General features: G+C 56.4%; 1 long non-coding RNA gene across 1 annotated transcript; it reads left to right on the top strand.

The window, feature by feature from the left end:
- Positions 1 to 7,798: 7,798 nt before the first annotated feature.
- Positions 7,799 to 8,548, top strand: LOC135316657 (uncharacterized). The gene is made up of 3 exons (XR_010375897.1): positions 7,799 to 7,986; positions 8,109 to 8,186; positions 8,457 to 8,548. It is a non-coding gene; the product is annotated as an uncharacterized LOC135316657 (long non-coding RNA).
- Positions 8,549 to 14,195: the final 5,647 nt, after the last annotated feature.

Below are 14,195 nucleotides of genomic sequence, written 5' to 3'. Positions count from 1 at the left end.
ACCTACCTCCAGGGGTGTTGAGGGCTCAGGGTTTGGGCTCAGCAGCCCAGGCAGAGTCTTGGCAGGGCTTAGTCATGTCTTGTGGCATCCGAGCACGATAACGTGCATTTTAGACGTTGCTGCTCATATATTGCAGTTTGCATTAGGACAAAATTCGCCTGGTGTTTTGGTTTCTCCTCCTGCTTCAGTGATGTAGATTTGGGAGGTCTCTGAGTTTTGGTTTGGTTTCAGCCGTAGTTCTTGGCTGGGGGTATTTTTCCACGAGGCTGGACTAGCTGCCGGCTGCCTTCAGGGATTTCCACACGTCCTGCGTGGGCTCGCTGCAGCCCCGGGCTGGCAGAGTCGATGCTTTTTGTGGAAGGAAGGAAATCTTTTCAAAGAACTGGGGTGAAATGCAATGTATATATGAGATATAAATACATAAAGAAGCGTAGGACAAAGGTAGATAGGTATGCAGAAGTCCAGTAGATTTGCATGTCGGGGGTATGTTTGTCTCTAGGGGAGAGTGTTTAGAGCTGCGGTGGAGGGGGGGGGTTTGGGATGGGCAAAGCTGGGCAGGGGCTGGGGGCAGCCAGAGCCTGGGGGGGATTTGGGAATGGATAGGCACAGCTGCCCCACGGCAGGTGTGACCTGCACTGCATCCCTGCTCCACACAACTGCATCACTTTTTAAAATTATTATTTCCCCCCCCATTTTTTTTCCTTTGTACGTGACTCACCGCTGGGCCCAGGATACTGAGAAGTGGGAGTGACAGGTCCTTTCCTCTGCGTGTCCATCACACGTGGGGCATGACATGGGAAGCAGACGTCACGTTGCCTCATCCCTGGTGCAATCGCTTAAAGAAAAAGCATCACCACGCAGAAAACCTTCTCTGAAGTCCCTCTAGATGCTGCTCTCCGGTTACTCCTGTGAAAGCGTTTTTGCTTTGCGTCTGTTCTTCCCAGAAAAGCATGAGTCAGAAGGGATGAGCGAGACACGGCTAAATTTGTCCCTTGGGCTGAGGAACGCGGCGCCGGCCGTGCCAGCCGGTCCCAGCAGCGGCTCCTCAGCAGGACAAGATGTTCTTCACAGTGTCTTTTTTTTTTTTTTTTCTTATTTAAACCTCATTAGCAGGACTTTTAGGGTCTGAAGCATAGCGGGGATTCGTTCACCAGTGATGCCGGAGCCCGTACCGGCAAAGTGTCCGGTGACTCACGACATAGGGGTGGCCAAATTCAGGCTGGATGCCCGCTGCTCTCCGGGAGCCCATCCCCGTGCTGCCTGGGCACGAGGTAACCCTTAAAGAAAACAGGATGTTTTCTCCCACGTCCCCCTTCAGCTTAGTTGTTTTTTTGGTTTGTTTTTTTTTCTTTTGCTAAATATCTTTGCTCCTCTCTGCCTGTGTTTGCAGAGGAGCGGCTGGGAAGTGCAATTCATTCCTATTAGAGATGACTGAAATCTGTTGGGGAAGCACGTGAGCCAAGTACTGGAGGCCGAGGAAGCAGCGATGGCACCTCTGGCTTGGCAATTCCTGTGCCAGCACAAGACAAAACTTAGCGCTGAGCGTAATTTCCCTCAATCTGTGCATCCCCGCGTAGTGAGGAGCGGTGCGGAGGTGCTGGTTTCTGGGAGGGGGCTGGAGGTGGGAGCCTGTTCCCCTCTCTGGGTGCCGTGTTTCCTCATTTTTTTCCCTATTTATATGTGTTTTGGCCCGGCGGGTTTGCGCCGTCTAAGCTGTCCGTCCCTCGTCATTGTGTGGCAATAGGCGTCTTGCCCAGTGATGCTGGGTGACCTCAGGACGTGTGCCGACGAGCATCCCCAGGGCTCTGGCTGTCTTTTGATACGTGCATGGATGGACGAAGGACCGTGTCTAGGGAGGGGGTGGGCAAGAGAGGGGGGGGGCAGATGGGCTGGTCCAGGCTGAGGGGGCTCGGGCATCAAAAGCATGCGCTGTAATGGTAGCTAAGGGGTTTTATACTGGTTGCAGTGGGGCGGGACACGGGGTATGGAGGGGCTGGCATCCCCCAGGGAGGAGAGTTTGCCCAGATTTTTGCTTTACCATCGGAATGACAATTTCTCTCCCAGGGGGGCTTTTAATTCTTGCTCTCCTGAGGTTAGAGGGGACCAAGAGGGCTGCAGAGGCGGGGTGCCCATCTTCCTGGGACGAGGCAGTCCTGTGGTCTGAAAGCTCCTCTGATTTCCACCCACTCCCCCCCAGCACTTACATTAAAAATAAATAAAAAAAAAGACTTGAGAAATGAGCCCCAGTATCTCTATCTAAAGAAACGATATTGGTGTATTGAAACTGCATTGTATATAAAATTAAACAAATATATATTTACTTTCTATTTTAGAAGGGGGGGGGAGAATAAATATTTAAAATAATTCCATAGTGATAGGTGTCAAACTTCTGTGCAGCATGAGAGAGGCTGTCAGAGGTGGGGAGAGTCTGAACAGCGGGAGCAGAGCGAGTATTTTTACATTATATTGTGCTTCGGCTTCGCTGCTTCTCCATCCACCTATAAATAGACAAAAATATATATACAAATATATATAAAAAAAATTATATATCTCTAAGTCACATAGCTGTTTTATTTTTGTATCCATGCCTAGTGCTGTTTGAGCAATATGGTGGCGAGGGAGAGAGGAAGGCTGGGCAAGGCTGGGGGGGCTCGCGGGGATCCGAGGGGGATCCGCCGGCTCCGGCTGCTGTCCTGCCGCCGGCTCGGCATTGCTGCTGTTTGCTGTTGCGTTGCTGTTTCACTAGGGGAAAAAAATTGAAAAGGGAAAAAGCCCGGGGAGAGGGGATGAGCCCAGGCGCCCCATTTGCTGCAAGCTTGCCCGGTGCTGCAGCGAGGCGGTGGTATTTCCACCGAGGGCTGTGTCTTGCTTGGGTTTTTTCAGAGAAACAAGAGGAATTTCAGCTCCAAGGGTGCTATTTTCAGCAGGAAGGATGAGGCCGGTTGCAAGCCGGTGGTGGTGGCACAGAATGGGGGGACGCTGCGGGGACAAGCTCCCCACGCCGCTACCTCGCCGGGTGCTGTCGGCCACCCGTCCTCGCCACCTTCATAAATCCTTAGGGTTTATGAAACCCCCGTACGGTTTGCGGAGCGCCGCAGAGCCGCCTGCGTGGCCGTGGTGGGGTCCCCCCAGGCCCCCGCACCCGGCTGGAGCGGGCGCCCTCTCCGTAGGCACATCAATACCTCTACAACCAACGAAAGATCTCCCACCATCAGGGTTTTACTGGTGTCGTGGAGGCTGCCCCGCATACCTGGTTGGGCACTGGGGTGGGATTCGGGGCTCTCCCCGTCCCGGTGGGTGAAACGGCATCGAGCCCCGGCTCGGTGGGCAGCGGGCGCAGTGGGGAAGGTGCTGGGGGTGCTCGGGGTGTTTCCTGCAAAGCAATACGGACCCGCCGTGCCCCGCTGCTCCCTTTCCCCGCACACACGCAGGCGGCGAGGGGGAGAAGAGCCAGTTTCGGGGCTGGGTGATGCCTGGGAGCGGCAAGCCATCCCCTCTGCCTTCCTTGGGGCAGGTTCTGGGGATCGCCTTTGGGCAGTGGTGTGCTGCGGGGGCTGCTGGCTCCCTCGGGCTGGGTCCTGTGGCCCTTGGGGGACCTGGATGCTGGTTTTTAGGCTCAGGTGTGCCTGCAGCGAGGCAGGGGATGGTGGTGCAGACCCCGGGCGCTCCCATCCCTCCGGGGCCGGGCAGGTTGTCACACTGCGTCCCCGACCGGCTGAGGCACGAATGTAATGCCCGGGAGCTGGCCCCCTCGCAGCGGCACCATGTCCTCCGTAGGTGTCACCTGTATTTTCCGTGATATTTCTGTCTTCTTCGTCGGGGGCGGGTGGGTGGGTTGGGGGGGGGATGTTTCTAATATCAAGCCAAGAGTTGTTCAGCACCAATTCTTGATATCGAAGCAAAGCATGTTTGATGGGACTAACTTGCATTTATTAGCGGTAAATACATAACTGAGTATTTTATATGTTTAAAAAAAAGTATGTGAGGAGAAAGAGAAGGGATGAGATTTCTCACCGGTTGGTGTCTGGGCTGGGGGGCTGCTTTGCCCCCCACCCAGCCGGTGGGTCTTTGGGGTACTGCTGGGGGTGGGCTGGGGGGCGGGCAGCTTTCTCCTTTCCCCATCTCCCCTGGAATCACTTACAGAAAAAAAACAGGAGGAAAAAAAAAATGTTTACAAAGCACACTTTCCACAGTACCGTTAACCCTCTGGATGCCAAACAGACACATAAAGAGCCGCTCCTCCCCGGGCGCAGGGGGTGAAGGGGTGGCCACGCCAACACCATCGTCCTGCTTCCCTTGGGTTTGTTTATTTTTTTTTTTGGTACACGCAACCCCGCTTCCTCCATCGCCGCAGCCACGCGCAGCCGGCGGGAGCTTGCTTTTCAGGGGGGTATTTGCTTCCTGCCCCCTCCCAGGCTCTTCCTGCTTGGCTCTTGGGAGCGGTGGGAAGAGCCTTTCTCCACTCGGGGAGGTTTCGGCTCCGTGGGAGATGCCGGCACCCACTCCCTGCCCTCCCACACGCACTTTAAGGCCAAACTTCTCAATTGTGTTTTGTTCCTTTTTTTTCCCCGTGGGGCCAGCAGAGAGCAGGCAAAGGATGCTTCCGTGGCCCTGGGTGGATGCAGGACCTTCCGTACGCCTGTGCGGGCTGTGGTCCCTTCGCGTTTCCCTTGTGGGAAACCCCTATAGAAATCCTCCTGGAAACGCCTATGTCGCCGTAGGTTTCTCGAGCCATCCTTTGGGCATGCGGAGGTCACACCTGCACACCAGCTCCCGGGGTAGCATCCCTGGATCCCCAAGGGGAGCATCCCTGGCTCTTTCGGGGAGCCCAGACTTTTTAAATTCCCTTTGATAGGTTTGTAGTCTCTGAACCCTCATAGACCTCCACAGGTAGCTCTTCATTTAATTCCCTCTTAACTCCGTAGTGTTTTCCCCTAAGGCAGGATTTTCTTCCGGACCCAACAGGTCTCTGGTTGTGTGGGACAACTTTTTCCTCTTTTTAAGAAGGATTTCTTGCCTACGGATATAAAGACTAGACCATTCAACCTCGTTTCCATTTCTTGAATGTCGAGTATTACGATGTATAACACACGTTAGGGTGCTCTTTGGTGCTGTTTCAATGGTAACCAGTGGAACTGACTTTTTTTAATAACAATAATAATAAAGGAAACTTTAGTACCGCTGGTTCCATAATGTTTGTCATTGTGACTTTTTTTCTCTTTCTTGTTTTTATTTTTTTTTTTTTAATCTTTACTAAAAAGTGAGTAGCTGCCGAATCTCTGTGGTGTTGATTTTACTGACTTGTGCACTGCAAAGCGTTGGCCGCTGCCTGGCCGGGCGGCGTGGGCGGCTGCTGCGAGCCGGGCGGGCTGTGTAACAGGTTAGTGGGAGTTGGGTTCGAGTCACTTCGTTTCTAAATTGCACACAGCAAAAATAGCATTTGATGGGAGCCCAGACGGCAACTAGAGGGTTAATTTTTGAACTTCAGGTATGTTCCTCAAAATAATAAAATAAAAAGAAAAAAAAAAAAGAGAAACAAACCACTATTTTTTCAGTAAGCTTTTTTTTTCTGTAAACGATTTACAAATAAATCTGACATGATGGTGCTGTACCAAAGCCTTATACGAAACTTATTCCGCGCTCTATATAATCTCTCTGTATCTGTATTGTTGCTCTCGGCCTCGGTGCTCCGAAGGCCGGTAAAATGCCAGCAGGAGGGACCGGTGGCAGCGCGCTCGGCGTTGGCACCCCCGGGAACGGCCGGGCTCCTGCCCGGAGCCGGCCCGGGACCCTGGGGAGAGGAGGCCAAATTTCAGCATCGCTCCCCAGGTGCGCGACGAGGGGCACAAGTGGGGGTCCCTCACCCCAAACTCTCCTTTCGACTGGGTGCTAGCCTGCCCTCGGCAGGTAATCGAGACCTCGCCGGGAGCGCTGCCCGCTCCTCCCGGCCCCCCCCACTGCAGGCAGAGGCTGGGCCAACTCGGAGCTCGCCTCTAAGGGGATAACGACCTGCTGAACCCCCTCAGCCAGGGGGGTTTTACATCTTCCAGCTCAGCCCGACCTACGCAGCGCTTGGCCAAGGCAGCCCTCTCCTGGCTCTCGCCCTGCAAGCCCCGTCCTTGCCCTTCCCCATCCTCCCTGGGGACGGCTGGGAGCTGGGTCTGCTTTGATAGCTCTAAGCAATAATCCCACTCTTACAAGACAGTTGGGTCCCTTTGGCTGTTGGACTGTTGTCAGTAAATGAGTTAAATGCTAATAAGCCAACAAAAATGGGAAGAAATGAGAGTTTGAAGCCCTGCCTTACTGGGAGTAGCTGGTCCCTCGGTCTCTGCCTGTTGGGATTTTAAGGCCTGCTGAGTACTTAACAATTTATCGCCGGTAACATTGCATGTTCATAGATTGACTTTTGGTTGGTTTTTTTATGTTAATGTACCCACTATAAGAAATTCTGGCAGTGTTGCAATGTTACGTACAACTAGCCATGCTGTAGGAGAATGATGGGTTTTGGAATCGATTAACTTGCTCCTCATGTAACATTACCCTGCTTCAGAAATGTTTTGTATTTTGATATAAATAAACATTTGCTAAAAAAAAAAAAGACTGACTTGTCGGTGTCATTGATTTAGGTTGGGGGGTGGTGGGGTGCTCCGGGGATGTTTGCAGAGAGGATGCTTCTGCCCTGGGAGGTGGGAAGATGCTGGGGTTTTCTTTGCCCTGAGCATCCCATGCAGTGCAATGGGGTGTAAGGGGGACCCCCCCTGTCCCTCGGGGTGCCCCAAGGTATGTCCTCCAGCCGGGTCTCCATGATGTATGCAGCCATGCGGGGCTTCTTGCTGGGTTCTCTCCAGCCTTCAGCAACTTTTCTTGCCCTTTGCCGTCCCGTTCAGCCACGCTTCTAGGAGGGCTTACGAAAGAGCCTGTGCAAGCTGCACCCCGCATCCCTCTGTCCCGTAGCCAGGACCAAGGTCTTGGCACCTGTGGGTGCCCTGAATCGGGATTTGCTTCCTCTAGCTCCCTTGGCCCTGTTGCTCTTGGAACCCGGTGCTGGAACGTGGGTGACGCGACACCGGTTCCGGCTCTGACCCAATAATGCGCCGGGCTTGGGGCATCGGTGGTACCACCGGCCGGCGCCCAGGATGATCATTTCCACGTGGCTGGCGTACGTCATGGCACAGAAGGGCATCGGTGCGCCCTTCCCCTCCGCTGGTGCCGTGGTAAGGGGTGGGGAAGGGGCTTTGCCGGCGGTGCTGGGGGCTTTGCGGCAGGTTTGCTGGCCGGGGCGAGGAGCTCAGCGACTGCCTCTCTTCCAGGGTATCCCTGCGGCAGAGGTGGGAGTGGTCTCGCTGATGGAGCGGTGGCTGCAGGAGGTGAGGCTGAGGGGTGTAAACGCCGATGTTAAACCAGGGGGGCCAGGGGTTTAAATCCAGGGAGGTTTTCCCAGGATTTGACGGCAAAGCAGGGTTGTGGGTCGGGATGCAACGCATGGTCCTCCCACTGCGGTTGACGGTGGATTTGCTGCCTTTGCAGGTCGAAGACAGGACCTCCGCGTTCTTCAGCTGGACGCTGGCTGGCACGGAGGCGCAGCGGGCCGAGTCCGCCTCGGCTCCCCCGGCGTGCCTGGCGGCGAGCGGGCCGCACCCACAGGTTGGGATCCGTGGGCTGAGCGTGGCCGTGCCCCACGGCAGCGTCTGGGAGCGCGGCAAGGTGCAGCTGGGAGGTGCTGGGTGGGCCCCCTGGGGATTAAACACACCCTCGGATGAGAAACCTTCCCATTTGCACCCATGGAGGGACCCAGCTTCAGCCACCTCGTGCCTGTGCCCTGAACAGCGTCTGCCCACCCCGTGGCTCCTCCTGCCAAGGCCCTGAACACCTCGTCTCCCTCTGCTTTTGGCAGGATGATGTGGTTTTCGTTGCACACCCACTGGGACGGTCACTCAGCCACTCCTTCCTGGAGGACAGGACCACGACCCAGCCCTTGAGGCGGAGGTAAGGCCCCATGGCACCCATCAGGACCGGCATGGGATGGGGTGGGACATGCCACCGTGCTGGGCTCGCGAGCTCCGCGGTGGAGGCGGCAGTGCCTGAGGGCACCGGTGCGGTCCTTGCAGCCAAACCCAGGTCTGCTCTGTGCTGAGCGTGTCAGGGGGCAAGGCGGCACGGGAAGAGCTGGAGCAAATAGAAAAACGGTGAGTTTCCCCCGGCACAGCCTTTGGGCGGCTGCCACACTCCCCAGGGCTCCCCTTGCCTAAACACCCCTTGTGCTCTGGCTTGTCAGCCCTTGGCAGGCTGCAGCCCAGGCTGCCGTTCACCCTGCTCCTGGGAATTAAACCCCACGGGCTTCAAACCCCCATCCCCTGCAAGGAGAAAGGGCTGGTCGATCCTGGCAGAAAGCCCTTTCCCCCCTGCCCAGGGCAGGGGTTCCCACTCCCACCCCCCCCAACCTTGGCTTGCTCCAGCATGTCCCAGCTGGCGCTCCAAGCCAAGCCGGACACCGAGCCGGACACTGAGATGGACACTGAAGCCCGAGTCCTGCTGTCGAGCGAGGACTAGGAGGTAAGAGACCCCCAGCCCCATCCACAGGGCGAGGCTGGGCAGCAAGCTGGGTCCCTTGCTGTCTCCTTTGAGGCCAGGGATCCCACCCCACCTGCTGCCACAGCTTCCCTTTATCTACCCCGCTCTTATCCAGGCTGACCCACTCTCCGCTCCCTTTTACTGGCTGCCTTTGAAGGCTTTTTGCCACATTTTCAGTGCTGATTTTTCCAGCGGCGGCTCTGCTTCTAATAAAGTCTGTGTACACCGTCAGAGCATGTGCCTCGTCCGGGGGTGTGCGGTGTGCGGTGTGCGGTGCCGCACCGTCCCCAGCTTTGCCGGTGGCCGTGCCACGAGGTGGCAGTGCCGCCTCGGCAGCTGCCGGCGCTGGCGGAGGCAGGGAGGCAGGGAGAAGAGGCCTCCTCGACCACCTCCAGCATCGCTGCTCTCTGGGTATCTCTCCCGCCGGACTGGAATAGAGGGGCTGCTTCTGTCCATCTGTCTGTCCGCCCCCTTTCCCTTGAGCCATCCCTGCTGCGCCCCCAGGGCTGGGATCCCCATGGAGTCCCCCCTTAGCCTCTCTGCAATGATGGCTTTTAGGGGCGGCTCTGCGGGAAGGTGCGCTGCCCTCGCACCCCTCAGCGTGTTGGGGACGCAGCTCGGGGCGGAGGTACCGGCTCTGGGGCGTCCCCCATCCGTGAACAGGAGGCAGACGAAGGCCACTCGCACATCCTGCCCCGTTTCTCCATGCACTGCTCCCCAAAACTGGGTGTCGAGGGCAGCCCCTTCCCTTACCCAGCTTGCCCCGGGTATTCTTACGCCTACCCTGCACATCTCTGCTCCACCGGTGCAGGGGCCAGGGAGCCTCCTGCCATGGGTGCTGGGGCACCCTGCACCCCAGCAGGGGTGGGCAGAGCCCGGCTGCTGCCCCTCCCCAGCCTGCCCAGCCCAGGGCTGCTCGGGAGTCATTAAGGTGCTCCAACCCAGCTTTGCTCCTTGCTCGATGAAACCCTGCGGGAAGGAGGAGGGGTGAGGTGAGGGGGCCATCCCCCCCGCCGCTGGATCCTGTGTTATGGGGGAACTGATTCATGCTGCATTAGAGGGAAATGAGTGGGCAAATACAAGGTTGGTGGGCTGTGACCGAGGCATTTGTGTAGCTAAATGATGCTGCAGGAGCTCATCAAGGGGTGTGCGGGTCACGGGCTGGAGGGTGTCACGGGGATGAGGGATGCTCGCTGGGGTGGGGGAGGAGTGTGCTGGTGTGCACAGCACCGTGAGCCCCCAGCACCCCCAGCATGGGTGTGCTCAGCTGTGCTGGTGGGGCTGGGGTCACACAGGTGTCCCTCGGCAGGGCTTTTAAGCCCGGCAGGGAGGGCTGAACCTTTCTGGGGGTGGTTTGGGCTCTCTCCAAGGGCACGGGAGCTGAGAGGAAGACTTGGGCTGCAATCACCAACAAGCCAAGGCGTTTCCAGCGTTTCGACCATCCTCAGGCAATAAATTTATTTCACCTCCCGTTCCCTAGAGCCAGGCAGCATCCTCCCCCTTTGGAGCTCTGGGTCTGGCCCCTGGCTCTTTCCCAGTCTGGTGGGGGCCACAGCTGTGCTGGCAGGGAGAAAGGAGGCCGCAGCAAGGCGAGGGGATGTACCTCCCACCCGGTGGGAAGCACCGTGCCCGCTGTGGGTAGGTCTGGCTGGAGGCACAGTTACTGCCTGTCAGTGAATTATTGATTGGAGTTACCGCTATGGCTCTGACAACACCATTACTGGCTTTGACTTCATGTTTAAATCATCACTCCAATAGCTCTGAAAGATGCAATCTTTTATTTAAAATGCACTCAGTGGCTCTTTCTGATCCCCTGGCTCAGATATGCTGCTGGGGAGGAGTAGCTCGAAGCAGCGCAGCATTGGAGGGGGGGAGTGGTGGCTGCATGGCCGTGGGAGCTCGGTCCCCTGGCTTCAGGGGTGCTCAGGGTCACTTGTGGCCAACATCCCTTCCCTGGGAGCTGTGCAAATAGGCAGGGCTGAGTGCTGGGGAGCCCCCAGGCAGGCTCCGAGGGGCCCTGCCCTGCTTCCCCCCCACAAGCTTTTCTTGTCTGAGCTAGCAGGGCAGCCGGGGCTTGGCAGGCTGTATCGGGGCCGGGACTGTCTCCCTGTGCCTTGCTTGTCCTCGCTGGGAAATGGCAGTTGTGTAGTGCCCAGGACAGCACGGTGCAGGGCTGGGTAGCGGGTGAGGGAGGTCCCTTGCAGCCTCGAGAGGCAGTTTTATGCTGGATTTCTGCATCAGGTGCTAGCTGTCCCTTCGCTGCCAGCTCCCTTGCTCCAAGAGGGCTTGTGCAAGATGTCAGCTAGGATCGTCGCTCCTGCTGCAAGAGTCATGGGCTGCTTTCCCTCTTCCATCTCCCTCTGGCCCCACCATGATGCAGGAGCCTCTCTTTCACCGAGGGTGGGAGAAAACAGACTTTCATCTTTCACGCTTGAGATCAGGTGAAGCACTGCAGGTAACTGGGGAAGGCAAAGAGCTGCGGAGGCTGTGCCGTCCCCTCCGTACTGCTCCTGCCCTCCGCTCCACCTTCAGCTCCAGCACTGCATCCCTGCAGCTGACGGAGCAACCAGTGAGCATCTCCGGTGCTGTGTGCCCCCAGCTTGCCCCAGTTTGGTCTCCTATGCAGCCCCTGGTCACTGCAGTCCCTGGTCCCCATCCCCTGTGCACCCCCGGCGCATTGCCCAGGAGGTGCCAGGTGCTGCCCCTGCCCTGTGCCTCGATGGCTCCTCTCCACTGCGACCTGCCTCTGGGACGTGCAGAGCAGCCGCTGCTGCTCTGGGACTGCAGGTCTGGGGGCACAGCAATGGGGGTAGCAGCCTGTCAGGCTGAAATTCACTCCCTGCCAAGCTCCGGGGCTCCTTGGGACGCCCCATGCCATCCACTGCCGGGGAAGCAGGCAGGTGGCTGCGGTGCAGGACAGCAGGGCTGTCTGCAGCCTGCTGTCGAGGCGGTCCCCGTTGCATTTTTATCAGCATTACCATCCAATATTCCCCAGCTGCTTTGTCTTTGCTTTACATTTATCAATATTACCAGCTGATCCGCCAGTCCCCCTCCGTGGGTTTATTAATATTGCCCTCTGATCTGCGGGAAGCAGCCACGCTTTATATTCCAGCCCCATCCCCAGCTCCTCCAAGCCCGACGCCATGTTTAATTAGATTTTCTCCTTGGCTCAGGCAAACACAAATTGAGCTCCTGGTATCTCTTTCCTATGCTGGAGCTGGTGCCCGGCCGAGGCGGACAGCATCCTCCATCACATTAATATGCCGGTGCTGTCCAGGGCCGGTGCACATCTTGGGGCAGCGCAGTCTGCGGGGGCTTGCCTGTGGGAAGTTGTTATTTTTAATTGCCCCCCCGCCCCGGCCCCCATTTCATGTGGATGGTGTTTAACTGGCAGGGAAATATGTTTGCCCGTGGGGTTCAGGGTGGCCACACTGAGGGCTGTTGATTAGGAAGCACCCCAGGGTTCCAGGACCAGAAATCAGAAGCTGAGCTCGGGGCGGATGCTGCCGAACCCTCTTTCATTGCATTACTCCCTTCCCGCTGCTCTTGGGACATTAATGTCATTTCTCGAGGGGTCCTTCTGGGTTTGGCTTTCTCCAAGTCAGCAGCTGGGCAGGGCACTGGGGACCAGTGCTGGCCTCTCTGGCTGCTCGGTAGCAGGCTTTCCAGATCAGAGGGAAGAAAAATTGTTTATGCAAAGTTTGTTGGTTCCTCCAGGCATGAAGGGAAGCGCTGATTGTTCTCCAGCTATCTCAAATCTTTTGCCAATTTCCAAAATTAAAAATATTCCCTGCGTCTTGCAGACATATTTGGTGTTTGCGCTTCAATTTCCAGCCTCGCTGTCCAGCAGATGCTTGATTTTTTAAAAATTATTGTTATTGTTACTATTATTTTATTTCCCCCACCCTGCATTTGTCCTCCTGCCATGGTCTGACCCTCTGTGTGTTTCTCCCAGGGAATTCAGGACGGAATTTGCTCGAGGGATGCTCACAGGGATGCTCACATGAGGACCAGAAACCCCTCCTGGGGCTGTATCTGCCCTTCTCGGCAGATTCTAGAGAGCAAGATGGGGCAAAGACCTGTTTAACCTCCCCAGTCTGGCAGCTTGTAGCCCTTCCCGCTGCGCAGCCTGTTGTGCTGTTGGGGTGCAGGATCTGCTCCCTGGGGTTGTATTGCCTCTCCTCTCCCAGCCGCTGCCTGAGGAGTGTGTTTGCCTGAGTCAATAGAAAGCTAATTAAGCTATTTATCTGGGAAAAGCAGCCACTCCTGGTAAGCACTGCTGTCAGGATGAAGGAGGAATGGACACAGCAGCAAATCAGGGACGGCAGGGGCGACGGAAGACTGTCAGCAGCCCCTGGGAGGGGGAAAAATCTCAGCTGGGAACAGCCCGGGGCTGAGCAAGGAGGGTACCATCCCCAGCATCCCCAGCAAGGCCACTGCCGACCCCTGGGACAGCTCCTTGGCTCCCATGTGCTGCCTGAAACAAGTCCCTGATGATGCTAAGATGACTAATATAGTACTTTTTTCCATCTGAGAAGTTGGTGTCATTTTATATTAATACCCATTGCTCCCGGACATAACAGAGGATGGCATCTGCTCCTGGGCGAGCAGAGCTGGCCCACGGCTCGGTGCTACCCTGCGCGGGAGACCCAGACCCCCTTTTCCCCCCTCAGACACTCCTCTCTGGGCAGGCCAGGCTTGCTGTTTGCAGAGCATGGCTCTCTACTGAAGCAGGCTGCACTCTAGCTTTAAATTGACTTTTCTCAGCGAAGCCCCGGGAGGTTTTTCTGAGGTGCACAGTCTATTCTTTGAGGCTTTTATAAGCCTTTAGTAGCTTAAGATGCAACTAAGTTTGCCCCAATCTCTCATAAAAGCGTGTATGTTTTCTTGACCTTCTGCTGCATCAAGGTCTTAGCCCGGCGCTTTCCTTCACTGTTGTGTTTGCCTGAAAGATGGGAAGGAAATGCCTCGCAAATCCTCCTTTTTAAAAACCCAGACCCTCAGATCAAACCCATCAGCGGTGGCTGGGGGGAGGACATGGCCTCCCTGGGACGGGCGTGATGTCTAATGGGGGATGTCGTCTTGTCCCTGATGCGGTGGCACAAATTCCCCTGGTTTCATGAGCACACAATACCTGTAGAGATCTTTTGCTGGATCATCCCTGAAGCCTCCATTCGTCCGGAGTGAGGGGGGGACAGCGTAAAAAATCGGGAAAAATATATTTCTCCAGAAAAATAGCAGTAACCCCGCAGCGAGAAGGGCTGGGGGCCATGCAGCTCACCTCTGCCCCCTCTGCTTGGTGCTGTGCTACGGGCGAGTTGGCTGATGGACTGCGAGCATGAGACACGGGCATAGCTTTTTTTATCAGTTGCTTCGTAAGAGCTTCCTAAATTCTGGCTGGGGTTTATTCTGAGACATCAATGGAAATGGCTTTTGTGGGGCGGAGGTAAAGCGTTGCCTTGAAGATTTGGAGATGGCTGGTGGCTGAGCAGGAGAGGTCTGTGCTCGCCCGTGGGGCTGACAGGCTTTCACTCCCCAGAGAGCAATTTCCATGGGCATTTGTGGGCTGAGCCATGTCTGCAGCCTCTTGCAGACCTTGGGCTGCTCCTGGGTTGCACTCCGGT

Source organism: Phalacrocorax carbo, chromosome 21 (genome assembly GCF_963921805.1).
Source record: "Phalacrocorax carbo chromosome 21, bPhaCar2.1, whole genome shotgun sequence".
Classification (NCBI taxonomy): Eukaryota; Metazoa; Chordata; class Aves; order Suliformes; family Phalacrocoracidae; genus Phalacrocorax; species Phalacrocorax carbo.
Note: the sequence above shows the minus strand (reverse complement) of the source record. Positions and strands in the feature narration are given on the sequence as shown.